Source organism: Pantherophis guttatus, chromosome 2 (assembly GCF_059756535.1).
Source record: "Pantherophis guttatus breed Tessera chromosome 2, ASM5975653v1, whole genome shotgun sequence".
Classification (NCBI taxonomy): Eukaryota; Metazoa; Chordata; class Lepidosauria; order Squamata; family Colubridae; genus Pantherophis; species Pantherophis guttatus.
In genome coordinates this window covers 274,747,140-274,767,634 of record NC_142064.1, presented here as the reverse complement: position 1 = coordinate 274,767,634, position 20,495 = coordinate 274,747,140, and the positions used below count along the sequence as shown (strand labels likewise).

Genomic DNA, 20,495 nt, shown 5'->3' with positions numbered 1-20,495 from the left:
GACCCTCAGGATGCATCTTCCTCAGAGTTGTAGAGAATCGCCTACAGGGAGATGCTGATTGCATGTTTATAATCACCATTCACTTATGAATAAAATATGATAAAATGTTCAGATAAAATTTAGCTGGTAGTCTAAAAACATTTTCCAAGAGTTTATTCATGAAGATCAATGTGGCTTTTTATTAAATGACAAAAGACAATGTGAGAACTGTGTTGGTTGTCATAGTACTTTTACAACAACATAACAAAATACAAACCGCATAGTTCTTCTTTGATGTAGAGAAAGCCTTTGATCATTTGCATTGGCCTTTTTTGCTTAATGTTCTGAAAGATATGAGCCTTGCTGAAAATTTTATTCAAGAAATTTAGTGTCAGAAGGCTGAACTTATGGTTAATGGTGTTCTAACTAAATCCTGTGATATCCATAAGGGGACAAATCAAAGCTTTCCTTGGTCCCCTTTGCTGTTTCTTTTGGCTCTTGAAGTGTTGACTTCTCATGGAGGAAGGAGAGCAGAAGGGAGGTTCCGTTAGATTAGTTGCCTAGCAACAGAACAAAGATTCCGATCAGTGACAGTTGGCTGCAGCAACGTTGGGAGGAGTGTGCCCGTCCCTTGTTAAGTGTGGCCTGACCTTGGAATACTGCATCCAGTTTTGGTTGCCACAATGTAAAAAAGATGTTGAAAGAGTGCAGAAAAGTGCAGAGACATGTTATTTAAGTATTCTTTCAAAAATTGTATTTTTAATCCTTCAAAGGCTGAGAGGTTTGGAGGCATTTTCAAATCTCCAAGAATCATTGGATGAAGCTTGAGAATTGATACTGCAACCATCCCATGGGAAAAAAAGTTGTATCAAGTTGAACCTAGGTGATAATCAAAAGAAAGAGACAGGAAAAATGCAACAATGGGCAAAGTGGCCATTTGTACACTGTAGAAACCAGGGAAAAAAAGAGAATGACTGAAGTAGGGCAAAACAAATACGATTTCAGCAAAAGTTAATGGAATCGCTGTGAGCGGCTTAGTAGATGCTGGCAATAGACCAACACTAATATGGCCTCATTTATTTAAAAAAAGGCAACATCATACCTCTTACATAATGTTTGGGCAGACAGAGATAGTTACAGTGCTCAAAGCCAAAGTACAGTCACAGGGAAAGGAATAGATGGAAGTTATTTTTAACTTGGAAGATATTTTCCATTTACTGAAAGTTGGATTCAGAGAAAAGGATTTAAGAAGGAGGATAAGATTGTGGGAGTAGCTAAAAACACCCAGTCTAAGGCTAAAACGAGGATGGAGTAGAAGCAGGTAGGGGGAGAACCTGGGATTCTTCCGAATCTTCCTGATTTAATAGAAGAAAAGAGATGTCCTAGGAAGGAGAAAGCTTTATGTAAAAGAACCTGTGACAAATTGAAATGGAGAAGAAAAACATTCAAATATTACCTATTGAACAAATGTACATTTGTTTATATTAGCTGGAATAAATGTACAGACATGAGCATAATGATGTGGGGAGAATTATAATAGTTCCTTGTATTTGATGGAAGATATGAATTATGCCCACTTTGGTTATGTGAAGGAGTCAAGGAAATTCAGATGTCCATATTTCTAAATGGAAAATGGTTGAATGGATGGAATTCTTATACCTCCTTTCCTTTGCATCTCAAAAAGACTTGTTAAAGAAAATTCCATCAAAACGATCCAATCAAATAGGGACTTAAAGGACCGCAAAAGCAACCTCTCCTTTGCAACAGATTGATATTCATTCATCCACTGCCATATTTCGTTTCAACCACCATGAGACAAAAAAGAGATCTTGATGCAGCCTCCTAAGAGCACATGACAAGCCATGGATGACAGCAGTCACCCTTTCTCTTTTCCCCTGCAGTCTAACTTGGGGCACAACCACAACCGGGGTGGCACATATTCAACCAAGATGGGGATTGCTCCTCTCTGGGCACAACCAGGCTTCCCTGAGATAGGTCAGAAAATATCATGGGTGAAACCAGCCTTGTTATGCATCATCCAAAACAACAGCCAGAATTCAGCATCACAAAACTTCTTGTAGTCAGGCACTGAGATAAGATCTGTAAAATGGGAATAGATTTTTTTTTAAAAAGACCAGATGTCCCCAAGGATATTCCCATCCTCTGTGTATCGCCATCAGGGTGGCCTGCTTCCCCCTCTAACTCAATCCCCCAGTTCTCCCTTCTATGTCAAGGTGTACATCTCAATTTACTTTCTCTCCAAACAAGAATCTTTCTGACAACTGACTGAGATAAACTAGGAACACGGGGATACCCAACCACCTCTTTCAAGATCTTGGCAGTCTTGGGAGGGGGATCACACACAGCCTCAGAGATGTGAAGGCCAAAGAGCTCCACTACCATGGAATACATCCCCAATAACCAGAAGAAGGGAATCCATCTCCCTTTTAGGTGGGTGTGGCACCGAATTGGTGTTGTGGTCATTCATCAGCCTGAAGAGCTGGCAGTGGAGTTGACAGTGAGGAGGCTGGGGAAGAAAATGGGCCAGTCCTGGAGTCAGGGGAAGGCCCAGACAAGGGCTCTGCGTTGGAGGCAGAGATGGGGCCAGGGCCATCTGGGAGTGATGAGCGGACTGCGGAGCCTCCAGAGGCGAATAGCAAAGAGGCAGAGGAACAGGAGGAGCCTGTTCCTAGTGCATGCATGCGAAGAGCTGCCAGAAGGCAAAAGCAGCTAAAGCAAAAAGACGACTCGGGAGTATGGCCAGGAGATGTTTGGCCCCTCCCAGAAGTCTTAAAAAGGCAGCAACGGCTCTTGGGATCTTTGTAGGAAAGCAGCATTGCTACATTTGTTTCTTGTCAGCGTCTCTTGCTTCTGAACTTTTGCCAAGAAAAGCCTTTGGCAGGGTGCCAAAGAAGACAAAGGTTGGTGATAAGGCCGAAGGACTGTTTATGAAGAATTTGTTTTGGATTTAATTTGGACTAAGCTGAGAATGAAGTAATTCTCAGCTGTTCCAATAAAATATATTTGTTTAGGACTGATTGTGTCTGGTAATAACCATTTGGGCCTAGGTCACAACAATTGGTGTCAAGGGAAAAAAGATCTATTAGCCCTATATCTTTCTTCATATTTATACAATGATATAATCCAAAAATATTCAGTGTCCTCAACCTAGAGTGGCACCAAACTCCTTGGTTCTGGGTGACGTTACTCAGCAGTCTCTGGAGAAAAGAGTCCATATTGAAGGATAGAAGAAGCCAACAACATAGGTGTTGAAATGCTGCATTTCCCTCTGGCATCATTTTCTGGACAGGAAAGACCACAACCACTAAAGAACACTGCCCTCAGGGGTATATCTGTATTTTTTCACTAACATGCTGTATATCAGGAATAAGTTCAGGGTCCCCAGGGGAAAAGTTGTTTCTCACTGTAATTATCACCATCCTGCTCTTTGAGATGTCTCTTCTACTTCTCTAGTGACTGCCTTCAATGTCAACATCAGACTGAAGCACTGTGGAGGGTATCCTGCATCAGAAAAGGATAAATGCTTTAGGTGACACTGTGTTATGTGAATTTTAGGACAGGCAGGGGCTATGCTGTTAAATGTACTTTTCTCTCCTTTCCAGGTGAAGCCTGGTTTGTCTCTTAATTCTTCAGGGCTGTTAATTCTTCAACTCTTTTTGTTCTTGTTTAGAAACAGGAAGGGAATTGATTCAGCCCCATGAATTATGAACCTCCTACTTCTGCTTCTGATGCTACTGCTGCCCCGGCCAATCTCTGGAAAGCTTAGAATGAAATGTCCACTGACTCTGGAACACCAGGATGGAGAAAAACCATGGAGCTATTACAGACCAGGAGACCATCTCATTGCTGTTATCACCAGTGGAACAAAAATATCTCCTATAATGTTCCCTTTCAATGCAGCTCCTTCTAGTCAGTCTAATTCGTAAGTCATTCAGGATAATGGAGTTGCATTCCCTCCATTTATAATTCTAACACCTCATTTTTTCCCTCCTTATTCCACTTATTCCAGATAGATATGGCAGCACCTCTCCTGTCTAATTTCCTAAATCATTTAGATTTCCATGCTTTCTTTGTCTTATTTTGAGGAACAGATTCAAATCCAAAGATGGAACAGAAAAATAATATGAAACAAGTCCACATTATTTTCCTCTGCCTGTTCAATCTCGAATTCATGACTTGAATACTGACTTTTGTTTAAATTAGTGATTCTTGTAGTTTTCCCCTGCCCAGCTCAGTTCAAATATAACTACTCATTGATATTTACTTCCAGATCCTTATAGAAATACAGGATAACTTATTTTTAGAATTGGTTTCTGGGTCACTTTTGAAACATCCTCTTCCTTTTATGGCAGTTTTACTGTAATTATTCAATTATTTTGAATCCTGATTATTGGGCAGATGAAAATTAGTACTGCCCCAAAGAATAGTGTATTTCCTATTCTTATCCCATGTGGAGGACTGTATCAATTCCATCTTCCCAATATTCATTAAAATTGAATGGAGATGGGTGAGTATCATTTGTCTCTGGGTTTGGAGTCAGTAATGGCTTAAGACTCTGTAGGCTTCAAAAGAGAAAGTGGTTTAGATTGGAAAGAAGTATATTGCTGGTTCTGTTGATGATAATGACATGATCATATTTACAGCTGTTTGTTCATTTTTACAAGAGTTTATCTAAGGCTCATTAAAAAATGCTATGCTTTATTTTGATTAGTCAAGCAAAAATATATCAAAAATATAAAATATATTTTGCTATTAATGATGATGGTAATGGTGATGATAAAAATGAACATTCTTTTACAGTAGCATATCTTCTGATCGGTCTATAATCCTACGCTTTATTTTCGCTATTCAAGTGGTCAATAAGAATTCCCAGCTCCTGCAAAATCTCACACTTGGCTACGACATCCATGACAACTATATGAACACTATTGGCACTTCAGATGCCTTGATGGACATGCTCTCCACTGGAGAAGCCAATGTTCCTAACTACAGCTGTGGAAGGAAGGACCACCTTTTGGCTCTTATTGATGGAACTGTCAGGGATATCTCCATCCAGATGTCAACGTTAGCAGACACCTACAAAGTCCCACAGGTTTGTGTGTGTGCCTCTCTATCTAGTAAAAAGAGTGAATCGGTAGGATGGGTAAGCAATACATTCAACCATATCCATTCTAGGGCATTCAAGAGTTGCTTTCCTCTGTGGCCAGTGTAGGTATATTGTCTAGTGAAGGATGGGATTGATACTGGGGAGGGGAAAAGCAGCAAAGCAGCCCTATCATCTCATGACACCATCCCCGTTGCTTTGGGGGCTTCTACTGCACACCTGTGAAAATAAAGAGAAGGTCAAAATCCTTATAGTAAAACAACATATAACCTTTGTGGACAGAATTTAAAAATCTGACATAAAATATGGCTTTTTATTTGAAGAAAACAATTCAGTTGAATTTGCAAATGTGGGTCTGATTTCAGAAAAAAAGGGAGTAATCAAAAAATATCATTGGCATTCTTTATTCTGATTTTTTTTTAGTTACTTCCTTTCTTTTCTTGTATTTTTTTTCTGGTCTTGCTAATATTCTGTCTGTAATATTAGCTAATCAGGAATACAATATTCTAATACCTTGATGAGGAAAAAGTTGGATTTATTGAAAGAATGATGGCATTGTTCATTGCTTTTTCAGATCACTTCTAACCTTGTTTCAGCGGCTCTGAGTGATAAAAGTCAATTCTCATTTTTTTACCGGATGCTCCCCAAAGAAGGGTTCCACTACCCAGGAATTGTCCAACTGCTCCTCCATTTCAGATGGACCTTGATTGGTCTCTTTGCTTCAGACACAGAGAAGGGAGAGAATTTCATGAGGACATTGAGTCCTATGCTGGTCAGGAATGGAATTTGTGCTGTTATATCGGAACAAATTTCACCAGCTGGACATACAGGACCCCTCAGGGTTGCCATTTCCAAGTGGAGACAAGTCAATGTCTTTGTTCACATCGTACAATATTTTTCTGTTTGGGACAGAATTCATCTTTTCCATTCAACACTTAAAAGTTTGCCAGAACCCATTGAAGGGAAAGTCTGGATAATTGCAGGCCTTGGGGAATTGCAAATAAAAAGACATATATTTCTGAAATATGTCCATAGTGTTTGGGCCTACAATTTCCAGTTGAAAAAAAGGCCAAAGGACAGTTCCTTTGAACCAGATCTCTTTGTGCAACCACAGTTCGGAGATCAATCTTTTCTCTGTTCTTTTTCAGAAGACATCATTTATGTCAAAGTCCGGAGAAGATGCACTCAGAAATCTCCACTGAAGACCAAAGTGGAAAGAAATTGGATCTGGTACCAATATAACCACCATCTTTACACTTTGATGAATACTCTGGACCATGCCTTGAATGCTGCATATTCCTCCATATCCAAGAGGAGAAGAAAAGAGGGAGAAGAGAAGCTGGGGACTCAAAGGCTGCAGCCATGGCAGGTATGGGGTCCTGACAAAGATCCATCAAACTTACTTTCTTTGGATAAGGAATACAAAGGAGAAAAGGAAACTATCTCAACCATTTTGTGCTTCAAGTGGCCAACAAGTCTGACCAATCCAATCACTTGTGGATAATTTTCGAAAGAGCGGGTACCATGACATATATATATTGATCTTAAACAGTGTTAATTTTATAAAATATGTATGCATTTTAAATAAACTCCTATCTTTATAAATACATTTCATAGATTTGAAGGAGACCCTGAGACTTTCTAGCATAACCCCTCCTGTCTGCAGGAATCGCAGTTAAAGTTTCTATAAGTGATGGCTGCTGGGTCTTTGCATTAAAACAATCAGTGAAAGGGTAACTGAACTTCTCTTGTTCACTGGATCAGCTCTAAAATTGTTCTTCCGTTTATGATGGTTTTCATCTCATTCAACCAGAATCTCCCCTCTTGTGACTGAGCTCAATTTCCATGTCCAACACTCTAGAATAACAGCAAACGTCTGTGTAACGTATTTCCAAAGCCTTTACTAAGAACTTTACTAGAACTTCATGTGATCTTGATTTGATCCCTCTTGATCTGTCCCCGTCCACACACACACACACAAACACAGCCGAGGGTTAAGAAAGTACTTGGCACGCACACAGGTCGTTATCTCAAACTTGGCAGCAATATAATCACCGTCTGCCAAGAGCTTTTACTGCAACAGATAACATAAAATTACATATGCATTGCAAATAGTCCAGAAAAACAATATCCCTTTCGGCAGCTTCAGACGTTGTTCAAGTGACTAGCCAAAGTTAGTTTTTGTTCGTCACGGAGTTTTACCAGCCACCACCCTCTCTTATATAGTCTCTGGGGTGTGGTACAGTGACTCAGTTCTAATCCCTAGCACGCCTCCTTAACTGCTGCAACCGTTTATCACACCTTCGTTGGCGTGCATCCAGGAATGACAGCTCTCCTTCGCTCTCATCTGAGACACCTGGCTCCTGGCTAATCTCCTCTCCCTTGGCCGGCACCTGAGACAGTGCCAGAGGGGAGGAGCCTGGAGAGGGAGGCCTGGCTGACTCCTCTTCCTCATGTTCAGAGCTTTCTTCCTCCAATGAGATAGGCTCAGAGGGCGGGGCCACAACACCCTCTATTAATGCAGCCTAGAATCTCCTTTTTTATTGATGTGCTGCCACACATTGTTGGCTCAATGTGCTGCCACACATTGTTGGCTCAATGTGCTGCCACACATTGTTGGCTCATATTATAACAGATTAACAGAGCTGGAAGGAACCAAGCAGGAGAACCTACACCATTTCTGACAAATGGCAGTTCAATCTCTTCTTGAAAGCTTCCAGTAATGAAGCTCCCACAACTTCTGAAGGCAAGCTGTTCCATTGGTTGATTGTTCTCACTGTCAAAAAAATTCTCCTTATTTCCAGGTTGACTCTCTCCTTGATCAGTTTCTGTCCATTATTCCTTGTCTGCCCTTTGGGTGCTCTGGAAAATAGTTTAATCCCTTCCTCTCTGTGGTAACTCCTCAAATATTGGAAGACTGATATCATGTCAGCACTGGTCCTTCACTAGACTAGCCATGCAACCGTTCTTCATATGTTTTAGCCTCCAGTCTCCAATTCATCTTAGTTGCTCTTCTCTGCACTTTTTCTAGAATCTCAACATCTTTTTTATAGAGTGGTGACCAAAACTCCCCTTGAAGAGCACCCGGAGGCTCCAGCTGGTCCAGAATGCAGCAGCGCGGGTAGTGATGGGAACAACATGGCGCTCCCATGTAACACTGCTCCTGCACGAGCTGCACTGACTCCCAGTGGTCTTCCGGGTGCGCTTCAAGGTGTTGGTTATCACCTTTAAAGCGCTCCATGGCATAGGGCCTAGCTATCTGCGAGACCGCCTGCTGCTACCGATGACCTCCCATCGACCTGTGTGCTGCCACAGAGAGGGCCTCCTCAGGGTGCCATCAGCCAAACAATGTAGGCTGGTGACCCTCAGGGGGAGGGCCTTCTTGGTGGGAGCTCCTACCCTCTGGAATCAGTTGCCCCCTGAGATAAGGAGAATCCATGACCTCAATGCCTTCCGTCGTTCCCTTAAAACCCATCTTTTCCAGCAAGCAGGGATGGCTTAAGAAGAAATTTTAAAATTCTTTTAATCAGTTTGTGATTTCTTAACTTTCGGGCCAAAATTTATATATATTTTTAAATGTTTTTTAATATTTGTATTCTATGTTTTTTATCTTGGCTATACACCGCCCTGAGTCCTCAGGGAGAAGGGCGATATATAAATTGGAAATTAAATTAAATTAAATTAAAAAACTGGATACAGTATTCTAGGTGTGGTCTTACTATGGCTTTATAGAGTGGTATTAATACTTGATCATGATTGTATCTCTCTTTTAATGCAATTTAGGATTACATTGGGTTTTTTGGCTGCCGCCGCATACTGCTCGCTCATATTTAACTAGTTGTCCACTAAGACTCCAAGATCCCTCTCACCATTATTGCATTTATTTATTTATTTATTTATTTATTTATTTATTTAGTCACATTTCTATGCCGCCCAACTCCCAAGGGACTCTGGGTGGCTTACAACAAAGAATAAAACAATGCAAACAATCCCATAAAAAAAGTTAAAAGAAAAACATTAAAACATTAAAACTTTAAAAACGTTAAAACACATACACTCCAATTCGTGGCCGGGTCTTTATAAGAAGATCAATGGCACCAGGCCTGCCGGAAGAGCCAGGTCTTCACCACTTTGCGGAAGGCCAATAGGGTGGGTCTGGACCTTAGGAGGTAATTGGTTCCAGAGATCCAGGGCAGCCACAGAGAAGGCTCTCCCCTGCGGGCCCGCCAGCCGACATTGTTTAGCTGACTGGACCCGGAGGAGACCGACTCTGTGGGATCTTACCTGTCGCTGGGAGCTATGTGGTAGAAGGCGGTCTCGAAGATAGCCTGGCCCTGAGCCATATAGGGCTTTAAAAGTAATAACCAAGACCTTGAATTGCACCCAGAGGTCAATAGGGAGCCAGTGCAGCTCGTGGAGAATTGGTGTAATGTGGGTGTATCTAAGCGCACCCACTAAGCCTGGTTTCACCCAGTCTATATGTCTTTTTTTTGGTTTTTCTTGCCTAAGACTTTACTTTTCTCTACAATGAATTTCATTTTGTTAGCTAGTCCCCAGTGTTCAAGTCTGTCAAGATCCTTCTGGATCTTGAGCCTATCTCTTAAGGTGTTAGCTATTCCTGCCAGTATCATCCACAAATTTGGTAAATTCCCCTTCTATCCCCTCATCTAAGTCATTTATGAAGCTATTAAAGAGTCTGGGTCTAAGACAGAACCTAGGGTACTGTTTTTTCTCCTTGGTTGGGTGGCCTGTAGTATACACCTGTGGCAATGTCATTCTTTTTTTTCTATTATATTGAGTCATATGCATTCTAAGAGGTTTTTTCCCTCTGGTTTTGTGCATTTCTGTAGCAGGATAGTGTTCCTTTACATGCAGTGCAACTCCACTTCCTCTTTTATGGGATCTGGGTTTTTTGACCAGTTTGTATCCTTCTATTACTATGTTCCAGTCATGGGTTTCATCCCATCACATTTCTGTGATGCCAACTATATCATATCTACCTTCATGTATTAATAATTCAGGTTCCCTCTGTTTGTTCCCCAAACGTTGTGCGTTTGTATATAGGCACTTGAGATCTTTATGTCTGAATCTGGGTATGCTTCCTATGTGTCCTATTTGGTGTTTGAGTTTGTCTTCCTTCCCATCCCTCCTTACCTCATTATTTAACTTGCTTTCTAGGGGATTTTGCTTGGAATTAGGTCCTGGAGATCCTAATGATTGGTCACCTTCCCCCCTCAATTTTAGTTTAAAGCCCTCCTGATAAGATGAACCAGCCATTTTCTGAAAATATTCTTCCTAGTCTTTGGGAGGTGCAGCCCATCCCTTGCCAAAAACCCATCATGGAGATAGTGCAGACTATGGTCCAGGAAACCAAAGTTTTTTTGGTCACACTAGCCCTTCAGCCATTTAAGTGATTCTCCACTAAGACTCCAAGATCTTTTTCACACTTACTGACATTAAGTCAAGTTTCACCTAGTCTGTACCTATACATTTGGTTTTTCTTCCCTACATGTAAAACTTTACTTTTATCTACATTCATTTTGTTAGATAGGGCTCAGTGTTCAAATCTGTCAAGATCCTTTTGGATCTTGAGCTTGCCCTCTGGGTGTTGGCTATTACTGCCAACTATATGATTGACAAATTTTATTTATTTTATTTGTCAAGCATATATAAGATAACAGGTAAAAGTATAAACATCATTTGAATGCATGAAAAGAGTAAGTAAAAAAGGAATATTAGGACAGAGACGGTAGGCATGCTGGTGCACTTATGCACGCCCCTTACATACCTCTGAGGAATGGGGAGAGGTCAACAGTAGACAGTTTAAGGTTAAAGTTTTGGGGGTTTGGGGAAGAAACTACAGAGTCAGGTAGTGCATTCCAGGCATCGACCACTCTGTTACTGAAGTCATGTTTTCTGCAATCAAGTTTGGAATGGTTTACTTTGAGTTTGTATCTATTATTTGCTCGTGTATTGTTTTGGTTGAAGCTGAAGTAGTCATTGACAGGAAGAACATTGTGGCAGATAATTTTATGTACTACACTTAGGTCAGACTGAAGTCGCCGTAGTTCTAAGTTGTCTAAGCCCAAAATTTGAAGTCTGGTGGCCTAAGGTATTTTATTGCGGTTAGAGGAATGGAAGACTCTTCTCGTCAAATATCTCTGGACTCTCTTGGTTGTATTTATGTCCGATATGCAATGCGAGTTCCAGACAGATGAACTGTATGCAAGAATTGCTCTAGCAAATGTTTTGTATGCTCTAGTTAATAGTACAACATTACCAGAAAAGAAGCTATGCAAGATTAGGTTAACAACTCTTAGTGCCTTTTTGGCAATGTTGTTACAGTGGGCTCGGGGCACTTTTTTTTTTTTTTTTGCTGAACCTTTCTTTTTTCCCTTTTGAGGACAGTGATAACACTTGTTCTCCCAACTCAGGATATTTACAAGTGAGACAGAAAGTAGCAGAAAGACTCAAATCTGAAAAAAAATAATAATGTGGGATGGAAAAACCAAGGTTTCTGCTTTTAACATTCCTGGATATTTCTCTTCTAGTTCCATCCATTTCTGAAGAAGAATGAGTTTTGCAATCTTTCCCACAAGAAACTGTACTTGGACCAAAATGGTGATGTGGCAGCAGATCTGAACATCATAAGCTTCATAGTTCTCTCCAGAGAGGATCCCATTAGAAAGCAACTGGGGAGTTTTGAAAGACAGAGACTTATTATCAATCAAGATGCTCTTTCACAGCTAAAGTTGCTCAATAAGGTGTGTGAAACATTGGTGACTTTTCTCTGTTTTTCAATGCCTTGAGACACTTTTCAAGTGGCTAAGCCTATTCACCAATACAGTGAGAATTGAATGTGGGGAGAGTAGCAGAAATTTTGAGTAGTTCAGAGAACCAGCAAATACCACCTCTGGCTGGCCCCAGAGTGGTGTGGGAATGGAGATTTTGCAGTATCCTTCCCCTGCCACACCCACCAAGCCACGCTCACCAAGTCACACCACGTCCACCAAGTCACACCACAGAACCGTTAGTAAAAAAAAAATGAATTCCACTACTGGAATAGAACCTTTATAGTTTTCTTAAATGGCTTGGGACGCTTCAGTACAATTGGCAAGGTATCCTTCAGATGCTGTCATATAGAACATTGTTTCAAATTGATTCAGCCATGTCCTATGTGGGATGCTAGGTAATAATTCTTTAGGATGTATGGCTATTTTGTGTCCTCTGTGCATCTGATATCTGTATAAAACAGATGTGCAGATTATGTATATCTGCTGGAGATTTTGGTGCTGATAGCATCACCCTGTCTTGTTTCCTTGCCTAAGATTAGCCCAGGTTCCCAGTGAAGTGAAAGAGGCAAGGATAACTGTAATCAAGATTGGACATGCTTCCTGTTGACACCATTGGAAAATATGCTTCGGAATTCATGTTTACTTTTCATGGCTGGGCAAGTTTACATTCTTAAAAAGACCATACTGGTCAGAATATTCCATACTTGTCTTTCCTGTCTTGGGGATAGAAGAAAAGGCCTTCTGCTCCTAGGGAGAAGGTCCAAGGCTTTCCATTCACAAGAAATCATAATGACTGTTCTGATGTTATCTGACCCAGAAAAGTGAAGCACTGAAGCAAGAATTGACCCAAAGAAAAGCCCTTCCTCATCTTGGAAGAAATGAAGGACAATTTGGGGGTGGGGAGTTACTTAGATTTGGTCTTTGGTTTATCACTTCATATGGAATATCCTTGAATGCAATTGTTTATCTTGATTGTCAGCTACCTTAAGTATCTCTGGGAAAGAGACTCCATATTTAACCAATAATAAATGTAGTTCTGTCTTTTCATGCTAATTGGTGTCTCCTAATTGTGGTTGTTCAACAGAAAAAAACCATTTTCTGAAAACCTTGCTTGACCCTGTCACATGTCACATGTGATACAGCAAAAAATGCCTGACTTACCATTTTTGAGGGTCATGTTCTCATTCAGAGATGGTCTTCACATTCTGTCACCAACGGTTCGCCAAGCACCGGAAATGTGAGCACGCGTGCACACAGTCCATGCATGTGTGTGACGTCAAACAATAGGGCAATTCACTTACATGCGCCATCCACGCATCCATGCAGCATCAAAACCGCAGCAATATAGGATGGGCCCAGGCTGGTGGGTCGCTACTACCAGTTCACCCAAACCGGTCCAAACCAGCTGAGTACTACCTCTGTTCTCATGGCACACATCCATTTCATCTCACTCTAGTTCTAGAAACCAAGCAGTCAGTTTTAGTCTTAGTTCACCAGCACGGTGGCCATATAAAATTAACAAAAAATATACAAATAAACAAGGAACAGATGTATTAAGGTTGACAGCCCAAAGTTGGAAGATATTTAGAACCAGTGATGTCATATCTAAGTCCAATGTTTTTAATTTTGAATGATTAATAAAAAACTTTTTTAAAAAAAGGATTGACCTGAAGAAAAGCCCTTCCTCATTTTGGAAGAAATGAGGGACAATTTGGGGGGGGGGGGTTTACTTAGATTTGGCCTTTCGTTTATCACTTCATATGAAACATCCTTGAATGCAATTGTTTATCTTGATTGTCAGCTACCTTAAGTCTCTCTCTGGAAAAAAAGGAGACTCCATATTTAACCATTAATAAATGTAGCTCTGTCTTTTCATGCTAATTGGTGTCTCCTAATTGTGGTTGTTCAACAGAAAAAAACATTTTTTCTGAAAACCTTGCTTGACCCTGTCACAGGGTTCATATTCATGTCACATGTGATACAGCAAAAAATGCCTGATTTTTGAGGGTCATGTTCTCATGCAGAAGTGGGCTTCACATTCTGTCACCACCAGTTCACCCAGCACCGGAAATGTGAGTGTGCGCTCCACATGCGTAAGACATCAAACAACATGGCAATTCACTCACGTGTCCACGCATTCGTGCAACATCAAAACCACAGAGATATAGGACAGGATTGCGCCTGGGTGGGTGGGTGGACCCACCCGCAGATCACTACTACCAGTTCACCCAAACCAGTCCGAAACAGCTGAATACCAGCTCTATTCTCATGACTAACCTCCATTTCATCTCAATCTAGTTCTAGAAACTATGCAGTCAGTTTTAGTCTTAGTTCACCATCATGGTGGCCATATAAAATTAGCAAATAAACATACAAATAAACAAAGAACAGATGACAACCAAATTTGTAATGAAGTTTTCCTTTATTGGAGGTGGTTCTGGACCACTTTCAAATGGGGATGGCCTTGCAATGATACATGTAGTCCAGAAGAAACCTTTCCAGTTCCAACCGGTTACAGGTTTCTTCATTACAGTTTTATTCTATTTTAATAAATCTAGTAAAATAAAATAAAAAATCATTAACTTTTTAGAATAAATTTAATTCTAAACTTTAATATGAATACAGCATCTCACTTAAAATTCATGGGTAAATTAAGAAAGGAGTAGTGCATGGTAATATAATCATATGGTTGTATTTATATATGTGTATGTATGTATGTGTATGTATATGTGTATGTATGTATGTGTATGTATGTATGTATGTATGTATGTATGTATGTGACACTAATTGTCACTTCATGGTTAAATCTTTTCTCAATTTCTTTGGTCCAGAATTTATTAAGTAGAAATGTCCTGTATTGCAAAGAGATATTCTAGAAACAAAAGAGAGAAATTAAATGAAGAATCTGTCAGTAGTTGTATCTCCTGCAACATTGAGAGTTACTTAAAACGTTCGTATTTACCTAAGTGAAGTCCAGCAACTAGTTGACTAATGTTCATGTCTACCTCCCTTTTTCATTAAGGGTTAGTTCTAACATATTTTGTTTGGCCTTCCTGGTTTTCCTGCTTAGTCTTTGCCTCAGTCCAAATGTGTGGAAAATTGTCATCCTGGATTTTTCAAGCAAGCTCGAAAAGGAGAGCCAGTATGCTGTTATGACTGTATTCCTTGTCCAGAAGGGACCATCTCCACTCAGGAAGGTGAGTGACGCCAAAGAAAAGGCTACTAGATTCATCCAGAGCATTTTGATCAATGTGCATTTTAAAAGAGGCCTCTAAGGTTAACAATTTTGTGGTTCTCAATTTTCAAGGTGCCCGATTTCTTCCCTAAGGAGAAGAATAAGAAAAAGATTTTGAGAGACAAGGTAGGAAGAGATAGAAGAACATGGTGGATCATACAAGTCAACATGCACCAGAGGAAATTTCTATTTTTTTGCCAGTTTGGAGATGTCATCTGAATAATGAAATACAAATAGCTACAACAGCAACAAAAAAGGGATATAGTTGTGGTTCTAATAGGAAAGCCTTATTTCCATATTGGTATTAAAAGGAAACCAATCTAAACAGAAATCAGGGAAAAAAGAGAAGCAACTATGCAATTGTATTTATTTCATACGGTGTAACAGAATACAGCATTAATACAGAAAGTTAGCAGAAAGAGCATATAAAATGTGCATCAAAGTATAAAACAGCAGAGCAGTAAATTATTTTAAAAATGCATAATAGGAATGATGGGTACAATTATGAATAAAATTAAATTATGTATGAAGAGATACTAGAGTGGCTAAACCTATTGCTGGATATCTGGACCATTTAGCCATTGGGCAGCAATGCCCTTGAGATGGTGTATTTCAAGCAGAGATCCAGAGAACCTTCTGAGGGGGCATTCCATCATAACATGATATAAAGTTAGTGGGATGATCCCACTGTCACAGTTAGTATTGTCAACCTACCGCTACTGGGTTTTTCAATATTGGCACCTGCCATGGTTGGTCAATATCATCTGAAATCCAAAGAAGATCTTTCTTGAAAGGTGAAAAGAAAAGAAATATTACTTTCTGTTTTCTCAGATACTGAAAAATGCACCAAGTGCCCAGATGATCAATATCCAAACGAGAGCAGAGTCCAATGTATCCCGAAAAGAATAACCTTCCTCTCCTATGAAGAACATCTGGGCATCATCCTGGTGTCCATTGCCCTACTCTTGTTCCTAACCACAGGATTCATTTTATTCATATTCCTTAAATACCTAGAAACTCCCATTGTCAAAGCCAACAACCGGGACCTCTCTTACATCCTCCTGGTCTCCCTCTTGCTTTGCTTCTTGTCCTCCTTTTTCTTCATTGGACGACCAAGGAAAGCCACCTGTCTTCTCCGACAAACTGTGTTCAGCATTGTCTTCTCAATAGCTGTGTCATCTGTGTTGGCCAAAACAATCACGGTGGTGCTGGCCTTCCTGGCCTCAAAACCAGGGAACAAAATGAGAAGATGGTTGGGGAAGAGCTTGGCCAATTCCATCATCCTTTCTGGTTCTGCTGGCCAAATTTTCATCTGTGCCTTATGGCTGGCAATTTCTCCCCCATTCCCTGACTCTGACCTCCACTCCCAGCATGGAGCGATCATCCTTCAATGCAATGAAGGCTCTGTCACCATGTTTTATGTTGTCCTTGGCTATATGTGTTTCCTAGCTGCCATTTGCTTCACTGTAGCTTTCCTGGCTAGGAATCTGCCTGGGGCCTTCAATGAAGCCAAGCTGATCACCTTCAGCATGCTGGTCTTCTGCAGTGTTTGGATCTCCTTCTTGCCCACTTACCTGAGCACCAAAGGAAAGTCCATGGTGATTGTTCAGGTCTTCTCCATCTTGGCCTCCAGTGCTGGACTGCTGGGTTGCATCTTCTTCCCAAAGTGCTTCATTATTATCCTGAGGCCAGATCTAAACACTAAGGAACATCTCATGATAAAAGTAGAGAAATGACTGTGAAATTGTTTCTTAGGCTTATAACATTTAATTTTTTCATTGCAGTTATTGGTGTTTTGTATTCTTCCTTTGAATCAATGTGACAATTAAGGCTATTTAAAACTGAAGGAAATAAACATATGAAGAGTATAATGTTAATGACATTAAATTCCAACATAATCATCAATTAGTAAAATAAACCAATTAATAATTGAAATTGTCATACATCCAGGAATGAACAAGCTCAGAAATAAGACTCTCCTTCCAACAGGATTTTATCTGCTTTCCAGTTTTGTGCAAATGCAATTCTAGCTGCTGTTATTATATGAATAATCAAATATGTATGTTCTTTACTATAATTCTCTGGTAAAATTCCCAATAAAAATATCTCTGCTTTTAACTCTATATGTTGCTGCAACATTCCCTCTAACCATGTTTGTATTTTCAGCCAATATTGTTTTGCTTCTTTACACAATCACCACATATGATAGTATGATCCCGGCAAGTGGTGACATTTCCAACACTTAGCTGATTTATCTTTAAACATCTTAGCTAATATTTCTGGTGGCACATGCCATCTATAAAACATCTGATACAGGTTTTTTTTATAGGCTGTTGCCATTGTTAATTTATCATTTCTTACTCAAAGTTGTTGCCATTTACCCAATTCTATGGTGTATCCAAAATACTTTGCCCATGCTATCATTGTTTCTTTTACTTCTTCGTCTTCTAACTAATACACAATAAATAATTATATACTTTCTTAATCATTTTCTCATCTGTTCCTGTCAATATTTCATCCAGTTCGGATTTCCCCGAGTTAAAGCCATATTGTCTACGATCTGCTTCATATCTTGATTGTAATTGCAATCTTGTATACCAATCTATCTCAATCCCTTGACTCTCTAGTTCTTGTTTTTGTTTCCGCTCTCTCCGATCTGTCAGAATGTCTTTATATCTCACAATATTCCCCATGTTCACAATATTGGGATATGTCACTGCTTCTATTGTAGAAAGCCACATTGGAATATTCAAATAATGTTTTTCTTTCACTCTCTCCCACACTGATAACAAACCATTTCTTAGATAATGTCTTTGGAAATATCCATGTATCCTTTGCTTCCCGTACCATAAAAAGGCATGCCAACCCAATTGTAAATCATTTCAATTTTTTTCAATTTAATTCAATTTATATGCCACCCCTCTCCGAAGACTCAGGTCGGCTCACAATACATTTAAAATCCTAATAAAAAACATTTTAAAATTAAAACGTTAAAACATTAAAACTCATTCATACCATTCATGGCCGGATCTCACCAGATCGCAAGAGTGAGATCAACGGCCCCAGGCCTGCCGGAAAAGCCAGGTGTGCACCGCTTTTCGGAAGGCCAATAAGGTGGGGATGGTCCGGACCTCAGAAGGTAACTGGTTCCAGAGACCTGGGGCAGCCACAGAAACGGCCCTCCCCCGTGGGCCTGCCAGCCGGCATTGTTTAGGTGACGGGACCCAGAGGAGACCAACTCTGTGGGATCTTACCGGTCGCTGGGAGCTATGCGGTAGAAGGCGGTCTCGAAGATAACCTTGTCCTGAGCCATGTAGGTCTTTAAAGCCTTCAACACCTTGAATTGTGACTGGAGAACAATAGGGAGCCAGTGCAGCTTGCGGTGAATTGATGTAATGTGGGTATACCTAGGTGCACCCACGACAGCTCGCGCGGCTGCATTCTGGACTAACTGTAGTCTCTGAACACTTTTCAAGGGTCGCCCCATGTAGAGCGCTTTGCAATAATCTAACCGTGAGGTGACTACAGTCATATGAAATATAACAGCTGTTTCACGCGATCGTCTGAGTGTCCTTTTTTCACTTTTTTAAAGCATTTTTTTACTATCTATTTGCCTGAACTGGTTGTAAAAAAAATGCTTAAAAAGTAAAATAAAAAAAAAGTTCCAACGATTGTGCGTCACTCAGCTGATCGTCAGAACTTTTCTTTTACATTTTTTATTACCGGTTTGGGTGAACGGGCCCAAACTGGTACCATTTTACCCCTGGATTTTCCCCAAGTGGAGCCTTTGGGGCAAATGGGAGCAGTGGCTGCAGGGGAGAATTTGGCTGGAAGGTCTGGTGGGGCCATGGGGGACCCTCAGGATGCATCTTCCTCAGAGTTGTAGAGAGTCGCCTACAGGGAGATGCAGATTGCATGTTTATAATCACCATTCACTTATGAATGGTAATGATAAAGTGTCCAGATTAAATTTAGCTGGTAGTCTAAATTTTTTTTCCAAGAGTTTATTCATGAAGATCAATGTGGCTTTTTACTTAAATGACAAAAGTCAATGTGAGAACTGTGTTGGTTGTCAGGGGAAGGTCCAGACGAGGGCTCTGCATTAGAGGCAGAGATGGGGCCAGGGCCATATGGGAGTGATGAGCGGACTCCGGAGCCTCCAGAAGCGAATAACAGAGAGGCAGAGGAACAGGAGGAGCCTGTTCCTAGTGCAGGCATGTGAAGAGCTGCCAGAAGGCAAAAGCAGCAAAAGCAAAAAGGACGACTCGGGAGTAAGGCCAGGAGATGATTGGCCCCTTAATTTGGACTAAACTGAGAATGAAGTAACTCTCAGCTGTTCCAATAAAACAGGTTTGTTTAGGACTGATTGTGTCTGGCAATAACTACTTGGGCCTGGGTCACAACAATTGGTGTCAAGGGGAAAAAAGATCTATTAGCTCTATATCTTTCTTCATATTTATACAATGATATAATCCAAAAATATTCAGTGTCCTTAACCTAGAGTGGCACCAAACTCCATGTTTCTGGGTGACCTTACTCAGCAGTCTCTGGAGAAAAAAGTCCATATTGAAGGATAGCAGAAGTCAAATACATAGGTGTTTAAATCCTGCATTTCCCTCCGGCATCATTTTCTGGACAGGTCCTGACAGGAAAGACCACAACCATTAAAGAACACTGCCCTCAGGGGTATATCTGTAATTTTTCACAAACATGCTGTATATCAGGAATAAGTTCAGGGTCCCCAGAGGAAAAGATGCTTCTCACTGTAATTATCACCATCCTGCTCTTTGAGATGTCTCCTTCTATTTCTCTAGTGACTTCCTTTGATGTAAACATCAGACTGAAACACTGTGGAGGGGATCCTGCATCAGAAAAGGATAAATGCTTTAGGTGACACTGTGTTATGTGAATTTTACGACAGGCAGGGGCTGTGCTTTTCTCTCCTTTCCAGGTGAAGCCTGGTTTGTCTCTTTTAATTCTCAGAGCTTTTAATTCTTCAACTCTTCTTGTTCTTGTTTAGAAACAGGAAGGGAATTGATTCAGCCCCATGAATTATGAACCTCCTACTTCTCCTTCTGATGCTACTGCTGTCCCAGCCAATCTCTGGAAAGCTTAGAATGAAATGTCCACTGACTCTGGAACACCAGGATGGAGAAAAACCATGGAGCTATTACAGACCAGGGGACCATCTCATTGCTGTTATCACCAGTGGAACAAAAATATCTCCTATAATGTTCCCTTTCAATGCAGCTCCTTCTAGTCAGTCTAATTCGTAAGTCATTCAGGATAATGGAGTTGCATTCCCTCCATTTATAATTCTAACACCTCATTTTTTCCCTCCTTATTCCACTTATTCCAGATA

At 40.5% G+C, this 20,495-nt stretch overlaps 1 long non-coding RNA gene across 2 annotated transcripts; it reads left to right on the top strand.

Moving 5' to 3' along the window:
- The first annotated feature begins 465 nt into the window (after positions 1 to 465).
- On the top strand, positions 466 to 12,951 carry LOC132710399 (uncharacterized). Of its 2 annotated transcripts, XR_015732720.1 has the most exons (4): positions 466 to 5,092; positions 6,253 to 6,473; positions 11,656 to 11,868; positions 12,433 to 12,951. It is a non-coding gene; the product is annotated as an uncharacterized LOC132710399 (long non-coding RNA). The 2 variants fall into 2 exon arrangements; XR_015732719.1 differs by having other exon boundaries at positions 11,656 to 12,951.
- The last annotated feature ends 7,544 nt before the right edge of the window (positions 12,952 to 20,495 follow it).